Raw genomic sequence first — 17,500 nt, forward strand, 5'->3', positions numbered from 1 at the left:
GGGGGTCGGGACCCCCAGAGGGGACCCCAAATTATTATCAGTTGATTAGCTTAATGTTGTACATTGTTGTCTCACTCAACAGTAAACAAACCAACATACAGTATAAGTGTATACAGGGTAACCGCACATTTCCAAAGTGACAATTGAATGACTTTCGGCTATACTGCACTGACCGACTGTTCGGTTATTTTCACAAAATGTATCATGTGGAACCGAGTCTAACTAAATGTAATGCCTATACAATTCCAGGTGCTTCCGCATTGCAAAAAACGTGGCTAAAAAAACGTGGAAAAAAAGCAACGCGACAGTGGAGCGCTGTCATGTCATAACGGGTGACACGATGGGTGCTTGCTTTTACCCCAACTCGTCAATATGCAATGTACAAAACCTTTCAAGCTGGGTTGTATAGCTGTAAACTGCATTTTTTTGTCTCTGCACATTAAAGTCAGGTCACGACGGACAAGAAGCAGCCTGCATGCCGAACAAACCTCCTCATTCCGATTCCCAACGTGTTTCCAAATCACGATTTTGGGGAACGTGGTGACATCCTAAATGTCCCCCGCGTTCTTAACGCCCTTTCCTCTCCCTGACACTGTGACACAACAAACGTCCTCAATGGCAAACATCGCTCCTCCTATACCCGCCCTCCCTCCCGGCTCCGGTTATTCTCTCCATTACTCTGCCCTGCCGTCCGGTGTGTCCCCACCGTCATCAACAAACTGCCACAGCCTCAATGACGGACCGCTTCTTGCTGTAATGTATCTTTCCTCTCCCGCTAGTGCAGCGGTTCCCATCCTATTTTAACTTGGAGTCTCCCCCCCCTTTTCCATCTGACACAAGCTGTGACCCCCCCCCCCCCCCCCCCCCACACACACACACACACGCACGTAAACATGTTTTTTCAAACATGTTTGTGTTTTTGTTTTGTCGTTATGCCAATTGATTCCTCGCCACACACATTTGTGTGTTGTCACTGCTGTTATATCCTACTGACTCACCTGCCAGTGAGGAGACCCCACCGGGAGGGCGTATAGAGCCTTCGTCCTACTCATCCCGCCCAACACTCCCTGCTGATAGACGCCGCCCCGGCCCTTTAGAATACATGCAGTGACAAATATCACCCTCCCCGCCTGGCTTCCATCCCCCGAACACGGGCCAATTGTGTTCGTAGACACGCTTGACAAAGCCGGATGCACCATGATGGATTCGGGCAAGCACTTTACCACTGCGCCACCCTAGCGCCCAACACATTAACCACTTACAGCCCTATATACTTCTGGTATGACGAACAGTGAAAATAGTGAAAAATTAGATCTGCTATTTTCTCTATTTTTTAAACTTCTGACACTGGTTCTCAATGTTGGTCTGGGGGCTACCAGGGGTCCAATATGGACCTATGATATTGTATATGAACGTGTCTGAGTGTCATTGATTGATCCCCATAAATAAGGAACACATGCAGTCTTTTATTTTTCCAAACAAGGGACGATTCCTTATTTCAAGTGAAGGTGTCTTGGCAAATTGAGAATCACTGGTGTATGAGACCCATGCAGACACAGTGACTCATATACTGCTGTACGTCAGCCAGAGATAACTCTACCTGCACCTCCTTGTTAAAATAAGTGTTAAATTGCTTTATATTCTGTTAGTACTCATTGGTATAGAGTGATTGTTCAGTAACAGAGGTCTCCCCGTCCCTCCAGCTCTTCATTAAACAGGGGGAAAAAAATGTCAGGTCGGGATACCATTGTTATCCAATCAGGAGAGAGAACTCACAGAGGACAAGGATAAACAAGCACATTTGGAAGTGATGACACAAGGAAATGAGCAGACACACTTGTCTTAATGGGTTAACGCTACACACATTTAGTTTTTATTTCACACTAGCTTTGGTGAAAAAAGACATACGGTTCCATATGCCAGTAAAGCCCTTGTGAATTGAATTGAGAGAGAGAGAGAGAGAGAGAGAGAGAGAGAGAGAGAGAGAGAGAGAGAGAGAGAGAGAGAGAGAGAGAGAGAGAGAGAGAGAGATGTGTGTCATTGTGTCCCACATGACCCCCGCCCAGCCATTCAGGTTCACCTCATTGACTCATCATTGAGTCTGGCACTCTCTATAAACGCCATTCAGCTTATCAAGTCTACCACAAAAAAAGTCACTCTCATTTCTTCTCCTAGAAGCGGGCCCCCTTCATCACCCGACACACACACACACACACACACACACACACACACACACACACACACACACACACACACACAGACACACACACACACACACACACACACACACACACACACACACACACACACACACACACACACACACACACACACACACACACACACACGCAGCCTTGACTCCCCATTCAAATCCCCTTAGCAGACGGTCTTATCCCCATCAGCATTGTTTGAGCATTCGGTTTTGTTAACGCGGCTAGCCCGCTATTTAAGAAAGCCCCTTTTATTCCCCCGCCGTTTTGAATTTAAGCCCCTATATTAACCTGCAACAGTCACAGTTGCTTTCTGAATGAGCACAATAACCTGAATAGTGGAGGAGGGGGCGAGGGGGTGTAGGAGGCAGGAGACGCAGAAGGTCTGGGAATTTGATTTGGGACGTAGCCGGCTTATTTGATTTGGGACGTGGCCGGCTTATTTGAAGTCGAAGAAGTCTAATGTGCTCACACGCACACACACACACACACACACACACACACACACACACACACACACGCGCGCGCGCGGTGGGGTGTCGAAAAGAGGTGAAAAGTTAAGCAGCGCTCACATCGGGGCCCCTCGAACTCGCCAGGGCTTACAGATTTTATTGTTTGATAAATATTATTACATATCCAGTGTGATACGTTGTCGCCAGGCCAGGATTCCAAACACATGAATGAGAAACGGAATGCTCGGCTTGTCGATTTGAAACGCCCAGACGGTGGTGGATATGTCGTCTTCTCGAGCCAAAAAATGTACAACAGGTACAATTACAGGTTTTTACAAACGCAGAGAGCGAGGTAAACAGTTCTCAGAGAAAATTTGCAAAAAGCTTTTGTTATTGCTGGCTGGATGGATGGGGCCCCGGTTTTTGGCGAGCCCGTCTCCCGTTGACTTGTCACTGACGTGTCTGTGTTTTGCTAATGTTATTACGTGTTGTTGTTTCATCGTGGTTTTGACATGGCGATGGTGGCTGGACGGTGGCCAGCCAGACAACCTGGAGACGGAAGTCGGAGCACATGAATTCTTAAGAGTCCGTCAACGGAGGAGCTTAACCACTTAAACCCGGGTAACCGGAGTCCCTCAGGGCTCAATACTGTGTCCTTTCTGTTTTCTGTTATTAAGGGGAAAGCTTTCGCAGAGAATAGCCGATTGACAAGCTCACAATGCGACGCAACGCATCGAATACACGCACCGAATACACCAAAATGAGCCGATCTATAAGCTCACAACGCCCTGCTACTATCGGCTCACTTGCTATATAAGGCTCAAACAGAAGCTTGTAGATCTGCTATCTTCGGTTTGATCTGCAATTTTCAGCTCGCTTGCAACATTCGGCTCATACAACTGGTAGCCTGTACATATCGACTCTGTCGGGTGGAAACCTCTATGTCCAAAACTGTTACTTTTCAGGAAACAGCAAAGTACAGATGTGCCACTTCAAAACTTCACATGTCCTGCCATCGCCAAGACAGTAAATTTTCAGGGGATTCCCAGGGCAATAAGAGGGACAAAGAAGGGCATTTAAAATGCTGAATTATTTTGATGATCACTGCTTTTATGATGCTAATTAATTTGAGCAACTGGTCAAATCACCTTTCGCCTCATAATGAGTCTGACACCTTGTTCAACACACATTCTTTTGTTCTCATGTATATGGGTGTCTGTTGAAGGGAAAAACGGGGGTGTGTAGTGACAACTTCTTTTCAGGGGCAAAACAGTGCATTTTAAGGGCAGAAAAGGGAGGAAAAAAATGCATTTTCTGGGCACTATCAGGGAAAGAACAGTAACGTGTGAAGTTTTGAAGTGGCACATCTGTGGCAGATCAACAAGTGCTTGTGGATCTGCTACTTTTGATGCTTTTGTGTGACGCTGTAGAAGTAGGGCGTTCATTTTCGAAAAAAACACACAAAGTTAGAATATGGAGATAAGAGGTTTCTGCCCCGAAAAGCAACGATTTGCTATTTTCTAAGCAAACCACCGTCGTGGCGGACTATAAATGAAGCGTAATTGGCACTACAATGCCACAGGATTGTTTACAGCCGGTTCAAAGGGGAGACAGGCGGGCATCGATTTGGCGTGTGCGTGCGGGCGTGGCAGGGCCTCCCTGGCACCGAGCGCAGATCGATGAGACTTAACTAATTAACAATGAGAGAGTATAAGACACCTAAACTACTGCTCATTGAATGAGCCAAATCCACTGCTTCGCCCCGTCTGCTTATGTAAGCCATGTGTGTGTGTGTGTGTGTGTGTGTGTGTGTGTGTGTGTGTGTGTGTGTGTGTGTGTGTGTGTGTGTGTGTGTGTGTGTGTGTGTGTGTGTGTGTGTGTGTGTGTGTGTTTAGAGCATGTGTCGTGGCACCTCTAGAGTGCCCAGACTGTTCTGAGAGCTGGCAGACGCGTGCGGCTGTTGTTTAGCAGTAGACAAACAAACACACACGCACGCACGCACGCACGCACGCACGCACGCACGCACGCACGCACGCACACACACACACACACACACACACACACACACACACACACACACACACACACACACAGACAGGTAAACACAATTAACTGGAGGACTGAGGGGGGAATTGGCTTCTTTCTCTGTTTGTCTATAGCACTGACAGATTATGCACAGTCCCAGTGTGTGTGTGTGTGTGTGTGTGTGTGTGTGTGTGTGTGTGTGTGTGTGTGCGCGCGCGCGTGCGTGCGTGCGTGCGTGCGTGTGTGTGTTTGTGAGAGAGAGAGTGTGAGAAAGAGAGAGAGAGAGAGAGAGAGAGAGAGAGAGAGAGAGAGAGAGAGAGAGAGAGAGAGCATGTGTGCAGACGCCTGCAAGCTGACAGGGAGTGAGATATCAGACATATTGTCGCCGTAGGGTGGAACCCTTGTATGTCCAAAACCTTTTTTATTCTTATGCATTTAAAAACAATTAAAATAGCCAACGTTGTGAGCTTGTAGATCGGCTATTTTGGCTACTTTTTGCGTGACGCTCTTGTATGATGAAGTCGGACATTCATTTACGCAATTAAATGACATAAAAAGTATAACATATGGAGATAGGAGGTTTCTGCCCGTCAACAGACATATGTTATTCAGACTCTGCGATGATGGTGGAAAGGCGAGAGCGAGAAAGCGGAGGGAGGGAGGGAGACCGGGGAGAATGACGAATAGACAGCGAGACAAGAGGACAAGAGGGAGATATAGAGAGGGTCAATACAGGGCTTGCATCCAGGCCATTTCTTTTAAACGGAGGCCATTCCAACTTTAGTTCAGGGTCAAAGCAGCGCTTGGACAAAACTGATGAAGTCTTGTCTGCCTGGCCGGTGGCTCAAACACTTAATGTTCTCTCTTTATCTCTCTCTCTCTCTCTCTCTCTCTCTCTCTCTCTCTCTCTCTCTCTCTCTCTGTATGTATGTTAGCCTGGCAACAAGTACACCAAGTGCATGTAGGAGTCAGAGGGAATTACTGTAACCATTTAAAACCTATACTTTATACTTCATTTAAACCCTATACTTCATTTAAACCCTATACACTTCCTTTAAACTATATATACACTTCATTTATACCCTATATGCTTTGTTGAACAGGGTCCCAATAATGTTCCTACAACACAACACAACGCAACATGAGGTTGGTTATATTTCGTTATATAGTTCACCCCCGACTAGGGATGCTAGAGAGAAGAGGAGAGGAGAGGAGAGGAGAGGAGAACATAAGGGTCAGAGGGATGTGGGCCATGGCTGCTCCAGAGACTCCAGAGGGTTCACGCGGGGCCAGCCTGGCCGAGCGAGCGGCAGCAGCCAGACGTTCCAAATGGATTTTTCTTGTTTGTAATGGGGCTGCTGTGTCTCCACAGCACTACCACCACCACCACTACATGCTCTGTAGGCAGCAGGGGGTCGAGCACGCACACACAGAGAGAGAGAGAGAGAGAGAGAGAGAGAGAGAGAGAAAGAGGCTAGACAGAAAAAAGAGAAGGATGAGATGAAGGAAGAGAAATACTGAACCACTTAAAACCTCAGTTATACTTACTTACGTGCCGTTGTCGTGCTCAGTAAATAGTAGATCTGCAAGCTCACAACGTGTTGCGTTCATGACGCGTTGTGAGCTTGTAGATCTGCTATTTACGGCACGCAACACCAGCGTTAAACTAAGTATTTAAATCAGGCATAAAGCTCTATTTTATACTTTGTCTTATGCTGGTGTCACACAGCAATTAACAGTTACAAGCTACAGAGCTTAAAAAGCTGATATTGGCGTTTTCAAATAATTGGTTGAGTGTATGAATAAAATGAATCGACGATGTTTGTGATCTAATCGTCACATGAAAACAATGAGAGATTTCTGGTTAGATTGTAGGTGGCATATTATTGCTGCAATGTGTAATAATCAGAGACCAGTGCAGGAGAGGAGAACAGTCAGGAGGAGAGAGCAGAGAAGATACAGAGAGACAGATGATGAGATGCCAACACAGTTTGACAAATTGAGGCCTTGTCACGCAAAACAGAAGCAGAACGAGACCATTGCTCACTTTTCAAATTTGAACAAAGCACTGGCAACATACAATCTAGCAATCTTGACATCGTCAACATCAAGGCTGTTCCTTGTTTGTCTTATTTGCTATGTTATTTAGATAGTGTGTTGTTTCGAAAGATGCTAGGTTTGATGTTTACCTTGGTCGTGGTGTGGGTGGTGGCTGATTTAAGCAGTCACACCTGGCCTGAATCCAAATCTAATTGGACTCTGGGCTGGGTTCGACTGCACACCTGTTGTGCATCGATCTAGTTGATGGAGAGGGCCTCAGTCATGACAGCAACAGGCTCTATGCACAGCAGCCGTATAGAGGATATGCGCATGCTTAAAGTGAATGGCACATCGAGTGGCAAATCGAGTGGCAAAGAAACATGCAAAATGAGTTTAACATTGTTTAATGTTGTTTAATGCAATCAGATATGACTTTTCTGTTTGGATGCATGGGCTGTCAAGGCCAGAAAGTATTTTTTTGACACTCAGTAGGCATTCCTGCATAACTTCCGGGTTTGATGATGATGTCACACGCATATCCTCTATTGGAAGGAAATTGGGCCTCTTCCTTACTTCCTGGCACCAATTATGCTAATGAAGGCTCTGTTCCATTCTGGTCAAACTGGGACCAGGGACACCAGCCATCGGTCACCGATTTGTGTGTAACATCCGTGACAGAGACGAGCTCATTCATTTAACAGCAGTTTTCCTTTTCCTTTGTAGCAACAGAAGGAACAGGGAAATATAGGTCTTAAATGTAACAAAGTAATGCCATTGTTTTGGAAAAAGTAACTAAGTAACCTTTTACTCTAATGCAAAACTAACTCGCTAGTTTACTCCGCTACTCGAAAAGGTCATCTGATTACAGTAACAACGTTACTTGTAGCCAACACTGGACATGGTGATTCTACTGCAATGATAACATAAGGGGAGGGTGAATATGATGCAACATAAAATAATGGAAAATATGCATCATGATGAGAATATATGTGTATATGACAAATAGAACATAATGAATATGTAATCACGGAAAACAAACTGACATTGAACATGCTGTAGTGTAGGTTACATGTGGCTGTAAGGTATAAGCGGGGAAAAGGCAGCCTCTGTCATTACCACAGTTTGTTTGAGGCGCTGAATTGTGTTATTGGCACTCTTGACTTGATGAATTGAATACACAGGACCACAATGGAAACAAGCCCCATGGCGCCATCTGTGTTATCGTTTTAGCATCATTGTATAACTGTACAGTACTTTTTGAAAATGTTAATAAAGTATTCAATCAATCAACCTTTGTTGACGACTAGAGATCATGACATTTACTCTGGTTTTGCATTCGTAAGCCGCTCTGCTAAATGCCTAAATTGTATTTTTCCTCAGGGCTTTACTCCTAGAAAAGAAAATACAAAAACTAAAAGCACTCATTTTGTTTATTTTCGATTTCATTTGTAAAAGCCAGCCCACACACTTGACTGGATATTATTATTCTGCACCATTTTACTGCAAATGGTGCAGTTATCGGGTGGAAATCAAAACGGTAGAGCTCAGCCCCATTATATTTCAAGATCCTGAATCGTCCTGATTTATACTTTGTTGTGGTGTCATGCTGCTGAAATTAGCTGACCTACAAGCTCACGGCGCGTCACAACTGTGGCGTGTTGTGAGCTTGCAGGTTGTAGCTGTGTTTTAAGCGCGCGGCACCACTCGTACATCAAAGGATACATTTGGTTTTAACGGTGTCAGGCAGCTGACACATCGTCATATCGTCTATCATATCGTTTACGGGAAAAAAAACTCAAAAAGTTAGAATATGGAGATAGGAGGTTTCTGCCTGACAACAGCCATATCCAGGCAAGACAGATGGACGAGTACATGAACAGACCCACTGGCACTTCTACAGTCTTTTCTGACAGAAGGGAATATGAAGGAATGTCACAACTCTCTCTCTCTCTCTCTCTCTCTCTCTCTCTCTCTCTCTCTCTCTCTCTCTTCTCTCTCCCATGTCAAAACATCCACCAGAGATGGCCTCAGCCTCCGTCCGAACTGATGCAACAGGGCAGACATACCCACAATCCTCGGCTCCAGCCCCCGCGGCCATAACACGCCAAAAAATGGAAGAAAACAACACAAACTCCCAATGAAATCTGCCCGCAACGGTGAAGCGATTTACAGCCCTGACATTTAGAGAATCTTGATGGCGTTTCTTAAAGCAGACAAGGTTTTCTCCTGTGAGAGGATACTTATTATCGTTGGGTTTAAACCTTGTATGTACAAATGATGTTACCTGTGTAGAACCAATCAAGTGTTCCAATCATGATTCCAATGTAGTTCTTGTTTAGTCAAAAGCTCTTGTTTCTTTCTTTGTTTATTGTTTAACTATAGCAGAAGCTCACAATGGCATCGCATTGCGATGTTAACCACTTAAACCATATTTTATACTTTGGCTATTTAAAAATAGAAGATCTACAAGCTCACAGCGCGTCACTTCATGCAACGCTGCAAGCTTGTACATCTGCTATTTTTGAAAAATAAATAAAAATAAACTATTGAACATTTTTTAATAATTTAGTATTTTTTTTACATACATCTTCTCTTCTGGGGGTCCCTGGCACAAAACCTTTTCAGATGGGGGCCCGCGGCCAAATACATGTCAATTCGGGGGTCCTTGTACACAAAAAGGTTTGAGACCCATACAACAGTGTCCCATAGTGGTTCTCAAACCTTTTCAAAGGGTTGGACAGACAGTCACACCGACATTGCTGTCCTTAGAGCCCCTTAAAGCACGGCCAAAAACGCACAGGAGATGTTAGTGAATTCCAGACCAGACCTGCACGCCGCGCCAGATCGCGTGACATCGCTCAACATCCTCCCGTACCACAGAGAGAACACGCCTCATCGTATAACATAGTCTGCCGTCCTGCGGGGGCTATTCTGTATCATTTAATGTCATATTCATCGGTATCGGAATACACCAGGAATCCGTGAATAACGATACAACAGAATACGTTTTGACATGTGCCGGTCTTATTTTCACCGACCAAATGACAAATCCGCTTATAGCCGAAAACTGTTGGCCTCCCAGCGAGCGTGTAATGGGTTTAGCAGCTTTCCTCTGGGTCTCTACGGCCCCCACTCTTGTTTTCCCCTGGCTATTGACAGACGTCCGCGGTGGACAAAGTAATACTCAACCCTGTATACTTGTGTCAAAGTGTACAGCGGGGCTGTAATTTAGATATTTATTTAGACAGATGATATACAGTATAGGTCCATTTACCTGGTATCCTATAATAGTCAAAGTGTAGAGTGTAGCTGTAACTTAGATATTTAGTCATTTAGACAGATGCATAGGTTCATAATCATTGTTACCTCATATCCTATAGTTTCACATTATTATTTTGATAGTACATTGTTTAGAGTTAGACTGATGCTACAGTAGGTTCTTGGTTTACCTGTGATCCAAGTTTACTGAGGCACTACACTGTCTCTATGCATGTGTTTACTGTTTACCTTGCTGAGTGCTCTGGATAAGAGTGTCTGCCAAATGCCTAAATTGTAATTGTAAATTGTGTATTGCTCAGCTACAAGAGAAACTGCTCAGTCAAACTTGTACTTGAGTTAAAGTACTGCAGTACTTGCTTTTAAAAGGGCTCAAGCAGTGAAAGGTATAAATTGCAAAGTGCATACTCAAGTATCAGCCCGTCTGCAGTACAGATAGGCTACTCAAGTAAATGTACTTTGTTACCGTCCACCTCTTGACAGATGTTTGGACGGACAGACGGGCTGATAGATGGACGAGGAAAGTATCGGCAAGGAAGGGGAGCAAAAGAAAAAAGGTTTAGAGGTCAGAAATCAGAGATTCCAACTTCAATGTTTACATGGACTTCAGTGATTAAATGTGTAAATTATTAGGTGCCGGAGCTCATGAATCCGACTAAAAGTCATGCAGAGGCGTCTGCAACTAACGTAGTGAGCGTATAGGTGTCAGAGCACCCGGCTCACAGGCGCAACCATTTTTCTAACAGTGAATTATAAAGTGTTTAAATTGTACCGATTTACGAACGTAACTCTGTTTCATTTCATCCACTGTCCTTTTCCATTGCAGGAATTCAGGACATTGAGGGGGAAATGTGAAAGTTGAATTAATAATAAATAGCCTAAAATAAAAAACGTATGTAGCGCAGCAGGCAGGTTCCGGAGCCGAGCTCCGGCCAGCTCCGGTTGGACGCTAAATAAGAGTTTACATGCCTCAAAGCATTTAATCGGAGTATTACTCTTGACATGCACAAAGTGGTTCTTCCTGGGGGTTTTTTCTGTTCATTTTCCAACCAGAAACCAACCAACCGGAGAGAAACGATCTCAAGAGTTTACCTGCTGATATTTTCCTGTTGATCTGAATATCGTCTGTTGTCGCGTGGAACGCTTCACGCCGTGTTTCGAGCTTGTAGATCTGCTACTTTTGATACTTCTGTGTGAGGCTGTAGTATGATCAAGTCGGGCGTTAATTTACAAAAAAGCACTAAAAGTTAGAATACAGAGATAAGAGGTTTCTGCCCGACAACAACGATATCAAAAGGTTTATATACCACCCCTCTAAACCAGAGTGAAAATGCCTTCCGATCAGAATGGGGGAGCAGAACCAGTGGAGCTTGTAGATCTGCTATTTGTTTATTTTTTATCTTCTATCAGAGCCCATACAAGAGGGGGATGAGAATGAGATGTGGGGAGACTGGGGGAAGGATGAAAGAGATGGAGGGATGATGGCAAGAGAATTGGAGAAAAGGAGTGAAAGAGAGAGAGAGAGAGGGAGCAGAGAGAGGTACAGCAGCTTGTGTGTTGAAATGATCGCTTCACTGGGCTGCACTCTGTTGCACCACTCTGCCTTGCGGTCACATTGCATGTGTGTGTGTGTGTGTGTGTGTGTGTGTGTGTGTGTGTGTGTGTGTGTGTGTGTGTGTGTGTGTGTGTGTGTGTGTGTGTGTGTGTGTGTGTGTGTGTGTGTGTGTGTGTGCACGAGTGCGTGTGTGTGCGTGTGTGTGTGTGTGTGTGTGTGTGTGTGTGTGTGTGTGTGTGTGTGTGTGTGTGTGTGTGTGTGTGTGTGTGCACGAGTGCGTGTGTGCGTGCGTGCGTGTGTGTGTGTGTGTGTGCACGAGTGCGTGTGTGCGCGCGTGTGTGTGCGTGTGTGTGTGTGTGTGTGTGTGTGTGTGTGTGTGTGTGTGTGTGTGTGTGTGTGTGTGTGTGTGTGTGTGTGTGTGTGTGTGTGTGTGTGTGTGTGCACGAGTGCGTGTGTGCGTGCGTGTGTGCAAGTCTGTGCATGTGTTTTGTGCACACTGATGATGTAAGCGAGAAGTAAAGAGAGAGAGACGTAGAGACAGAGAGAGAGAGAGAGAGAGAGAGAGACACAGTTGGGTTGAAATGGAGCGATCAGAGGAGTGTAGAGAAAGCCAGAGACTCCCAGGGTGTGAGGCAGGTCCCAAGCCATCTGGACACTATTCCTCCTCTCCTCTCCTCTCCTCTCCTCTCCTCTCCTCTCCTCTCCTCTCCTCTCCTCTCCTCTCCTCTCAGTGGACTGGGGTGTTCTATTCATGGCGGACCCATTTCACCTCTCCGAGAGTTCCACCCGCCCGCCACAATACATGCTAATGAGCTAGAACAAATTACTTTCTTCTCCGAGGGTGTGTGTGCGTGTGTGTGTGTGTGTGTGTGTGTGTGTGTGTGTGTGTGTGTGTGTGTGTGTGTGTGTGTGTGTGTGTGTGTGTGTGTGTGTGTGTGGGGGTGGGTGGGTGGGTGTGGGTGGGCTTGGGCTTGCGCCCCCCCCACTAGCCATCATTCTCCTTCCCCTCACAACCAAAGCCCCCCTATGAGAGCTGCTGCTGGTGGTTGGACCCTGATAGCCGAATGGGTTAGTTTCACGGTTCGATTCCCGACCGGCCGGGATGGACCATTTGGTTGCTGTCGGACAGAAATCTCGTATCTCCATATTCGAACTTTTTGTGTTTTTTTTTGTGTATCAAAAGTAGCAGATCTACAGATCTCAAAATGCGGCGCGGTGCGTTGCCGACGCGTTGCCGACGCGTTGCCGATCTGCTACTTTTGATAGGCTACTTTTGAATTTGAATCCTGAAAAGTAACAGTTTTGGACATATGAGGTTTCCACCCGACAGAGACGATTTGCTGCTTGTCACTCTAATGTCTCTCCATGTTTTCTCTCTCTCACTCTCTCTCCGCTGTTCCTGTCAAATGTAGGCTTAAAAAAAGGCCCCCCAAAAATAACTTGGCAGAGTATCAGAGCTGATCATTGCTACAGTATGTACCATCAAAAAGAGAGGAAAAAACAAAACATTTCAAACAGTTCCAAATATCTCTCTTCACAGATTGTTTTGATGAAAGTGTGATTTTGCTCAGTTCCTTGGCTTCAAAACGTTACAACTCCAAACATATATGGACTATCCCCCTTTATAAAACCAGATAAAACGCTATTTAGCCTACTTAGTTGAACAGGAGTCTATTCTTGGTCACTTTATTTCCCCCTCCACACTAACTCTCTTTGCCGAAAATAGTCGATCTACAAGCTCACAACCTGTCGCACCATTTTTACTATTTTCCCAGAATATTCGCCAAATGTTCGCCTGTTATGCCCAGCAGAGGAGACGCTAGGGCGTGTAGCTCTGGTCCAGGAGTTCGGAGTTCTCCATAACGTTGTGGTCAAAGGCAAGTAAGTAAGTAAGTAGGTGGCGCAACTGCATGACTGAATAAAACATTTGGTGGATTATTTTATTTTCTGGCCAAACAGTGGCTTTTACACAAAAGGTGGGGATCTGAGACTCTTCCCACCGCGGAGAATAGGCTTTCAACACCTTAATCCCGTCTTTGTTTCTGTGAGTAGCGAACGTATATTGTTTTTTTTTTACACTGTAGTGCATAGGCCTATACCAGGGGTCTTCAATAGGGGGTCCGGGACCCCTAGGGGTTCCTTAGAGTTACTACAGGGGGGCCGCCAAATCTTTGTGTGATAATATATATATTTTTTACATTAAACACTTGAACCCTAGCTAGCATGCCTATTTTGAGGAACATTAGTCAAAAATAGCAGAGCTTGTAGATCTACGCTCACAACGCGTTGTGAGCTTGAGATCGGCTATTTTCGACAAAGAGGTTTGGTGTACAGGGAAAAAGGAGCAAACCAAGTACAGAGCCAAAGGTCACGTTTACTGCGTATTGAGGGTTTAAGTGGTTAAATGTCTGGACAATAAATTACATGAATTAATTAGTGGGGGTCCCTGCCTCATCTCTCTCTCAGCTGAAGGGTCCTTGATCTGAAAAACATTGAAGACCCCTGGTGTAGACATCGTGCTCCCGTTCAAATGAGTAAAATACACGTGTAGTCGCATTGCGTTAAGCAGGACTCCACTATGCTATGTACCAGAGCTAGGGTGTGTGTGGTTATAATGTCTGGAGTGTGGCAATTATTCGTAGCACAGAGCAGGTTGTCTGTCTTCCCATTGTCAGTCTATAGGCTTCGTACCGAGCCTATAACTCATTTTGGAGCAAGTTGAATCTCGGGTGATTGGTAGAAGCAGCCATACGGTGCTCTAAACAGACAGACACACACACACACACACACACACACACACACACACACACACACACACACACACACACACACAGCCACGTTCCATTTATCAGGCACTGAGTGATTTGGCAACTATCCAATCTGATCCTCACGACGGCGATAAAGTGGAGAGGGCTGTCAGCAGAGAGTGAGAGAGAGAGAGAGAGAGAGAGAGAGAGAGAGAGAGAGAGAGAGAGAGAGAGAGAGAGAGAGAGAGAGAGAGAGAGAGAGAGAGAGAGAGAGAGAGTTGTCCTTATAACACACATGATGCTTATAATGTGACTGACTGAAAACAGAGGAGTCAAACCCAGACGGGCGAGCGAGGAGAGAAACAGACAGTGAAAGGGGTTGTTGAGGTTGAGAGATTGAAAGAAAACCGAAATGGTTGAAAGGACAAAAAAAGGGAAGAACAATTTGGGACAGAGAGAGAATTAGAGGCGGCAGAGTGCTGGCGGAGAGCAAGAAATGGAACTAGAGATAGTCAGGGTGAAAATACAGGGAGAGAGAGAGAGAGAGAGAGAGAGAGAGAGAGAGAGAGATAGAGAGAGAGACACACACAGAGAGAGACTGCTGCCTCAACCACGCAAACCCTGCTCTCATCTTTAGGTGGCGCTAGCGATGCATCTGTACGGCTGCCAAATCTCTCTCTCTCTCTTTCTCTCTCTCTCTCTTCCATAGTGAGTCAGTGTGACAGCTTGCCTTGGCATTCATATGGCTAATTAACGGAGTGCACTAGCGCTCAACATGCTGCAGTAAGCCTGTCTCTCACACACATACAGTACACACACACACACACACACACACACACACACACACACACACACACTGGCGGATGGTGGTTCGGGCGCGAGTCTCTCTAAGCATGGGGTGTGTGAGTGGCATACGGACATTTAAACTTTTTGTGTTTGTTTGCGTGTGCGTGTAACTCCTAACCTGTGCCACAACCTGTGCTATCAGAAAATCATCCACCGTCAAAGACCTGTTCTCCTTCTGTCTGTCTGTCTCTCTGTCTGTCTGTACTTTGAGAACCACTGTAGTATAGCATCTACAACTCGATGCGAGGGAAAAAACGTAACGCATAAAATGGATGACTTGGAATCCTGGCAAAAGCTGGTGTAATGCGGCTTCGGGACAAAGAGGACAATTGGTGCATCGGTGTCGTGCACCAAAAAAATAACCGTTCTAAAATGCGTCGTAGATTGGCTATTTTGGGTAGAGGCTTTAGAGTAACAGGGGCGTAACGGGGGTGTAAACCCTTTCCAGAACAATGTCAATAGCTAGCGGATAAATCATCGACCCGAAGCGCAGCGATGAGTCATGACCCAGCCTCCTCGCGCTCGCTAGTGGCTCGACGCAAAAACAAAAACAAAACAACTTCCACCATCTGTCTCGACAGCATCGTCCTCGTCTTTTCAAAGATCTCGCAGAAGCACGGCTGTCGTCGTCGGTGTGACAGACCTCTTCACACTTGACAACGTAAACATTCTAAATGGCTCCAAAGTTTGTTTTGCCGCGTGTGTGAATATCATTGGCTGACCCAATGTTCCCTAGCTAGCATAGCAATGCACTGCTGCTGACAAGGTCTATAAGGCCCGTCTGTCTCTCTGTCTGTCTGTCTGTCTGTCTGTCTGTCTGTCTGTCTGTCTGTCTGTCTGTCTGTCTGTCTGTCTGTCTGTCTATATGTATGTATGTACAATTATTATTTACAATTACAATTTAGGCATTTAGCGGACACTCTCAAAACACAACTGTTTTACAGTCTGTCTTACTGTCTATGGGTTCGGGTCACATGTCCTTTTGTCTCAATCTCCTGTCAAAGGGTTTGAAGCCTCTATGCCTTCTCAGTACAGTTTCCACCCTATACATTTCCAGGATATGTCACGCAGCCTTAACGACAGCGGTTTCCCCCGAAAAAAACATTGCGTGTGTGTGTGTGTGTGTGTGTGTGTGTGTGTGTGTGTGTGTGTGTGTGTGTGTGTGTGTGTGTGAACTTCAAATGCAATTTCCACAACGACCAGAACAAAACAAACGGATTAGCACCCCCCCCCCCCCCCCCCCTCAACATGCTAAAAGCAAAGTGTCCACCAGCTCCTTTTAACCTGCCAGAGGAACAGGAACCGGGCCGTTCCTGCTGGTCAGAGACCCCCTTACCCTCCCCCCACCCCCTCCCCGGCCGGTCCCTGCCCAGCTCCCTCCCCTCTTCTCACGACACAATGGACGGTCAAAATGAGAGGAACCGCTGGGCCAGTAGAGATAGCCCCACTGGTCAGGAACCAGAAAGGGAAGAGGGACACACAGAGAGAGAGAGAGAGAGAGAGAGAGGGAGGGAGGGAGGGAGGGAGGGAGGGAGGGAGGGAGGGTGGGAACCCAGGCTATACAAGAGAGAGGGGATGGGTGTGGATGGGGTGGCCAGTCGGGGTCAGGATGTGTGTGTGTGTGTGTGTGTGTGTGTGTGTGTGTGTGTGTGTGTGTGTGTGTGTGTGTGTGTGTGTGTGTGTGTGTGTGTGTTCATTTATTGTATGTGTTGTTCAATACTGCTGCGTCGATGTGCGTGCCTGTGTGTGTGTGTGTGTGTGTGTGTGTGTGTGTGTGTGTGTGTGTGTGTGTGTGTGTGTGTGTGTGTGTGTGTGTGTGTGTGTGTGTTGTGCAAGATGGTACCACACTCGCTCAATATGTCCACACAATGTCTTTTTCACACACACACACACACACACACACACACACACACACACACACACACACACACACACACACACACAAACACGCACGCGCGTGCACACGCACACGCACACGCACACACACACACACACACACACACACACACACACACACACACACACACACTCCTTGCCTCTCTCAAGGGCTGGGATGTTTTTCGCATTTTCTCGGCTAATTAAAGCCATGCGGTGGCAGGGAGGGCAGGCGGAGGGCAGGAGGAAGGTGTGTGTGTGTGTGTGTGTGTGTGTGTGTGTGTGTGTGTGTGTGTGTGTGTGTGTGTGTGTGTGTGTGTGTGTGTGCGTGTGCGTGTGCGCGTGTGTGTTTTTTGACAGGAGCAGGGCCATGCCAGGGGTCGGTGGCACCGGGGGCCTGACCTCCGGCAGGGTCCTATCAGGCCCAGGCAGCCCTTCCTTAGGCCGGGGGGCATCAAACAGGCAGCCAGCCAG

At 46.3% G+C, this 17,500-nt stretch overlaps 1 protein-coding gene across 1 annotated transcript in view; it reads right to left on the bottom strand.

Annotated features, from left to right (window-relative positions):
* Window positions 1–17,500, bottom strand: part of runx1t1 (RUNX1 partner transcriptional co-repressor 1) — a gene marked incomplete at its 3' end in the record, with an annotated part of 113,673 nt that overhangs the window by 66,227 nt on the left and 29,946 nt on the right. The window lies entirely within an intron of this gene.

Source organism: Gymnoscopelus microlampas (assembly GCF_963454915.1).
Source record: "Gymnoscopelus microlampas genome assembly, chromosome: 15".
Classification (NCBI taxonomy): domain Eukaryota; kingdom Metazoa; phylum Chordata; class Actinopteri; order Myctophiformes; family Myctophidae; genus Gymnoscopelus; species Gymnoscopelus microlampas.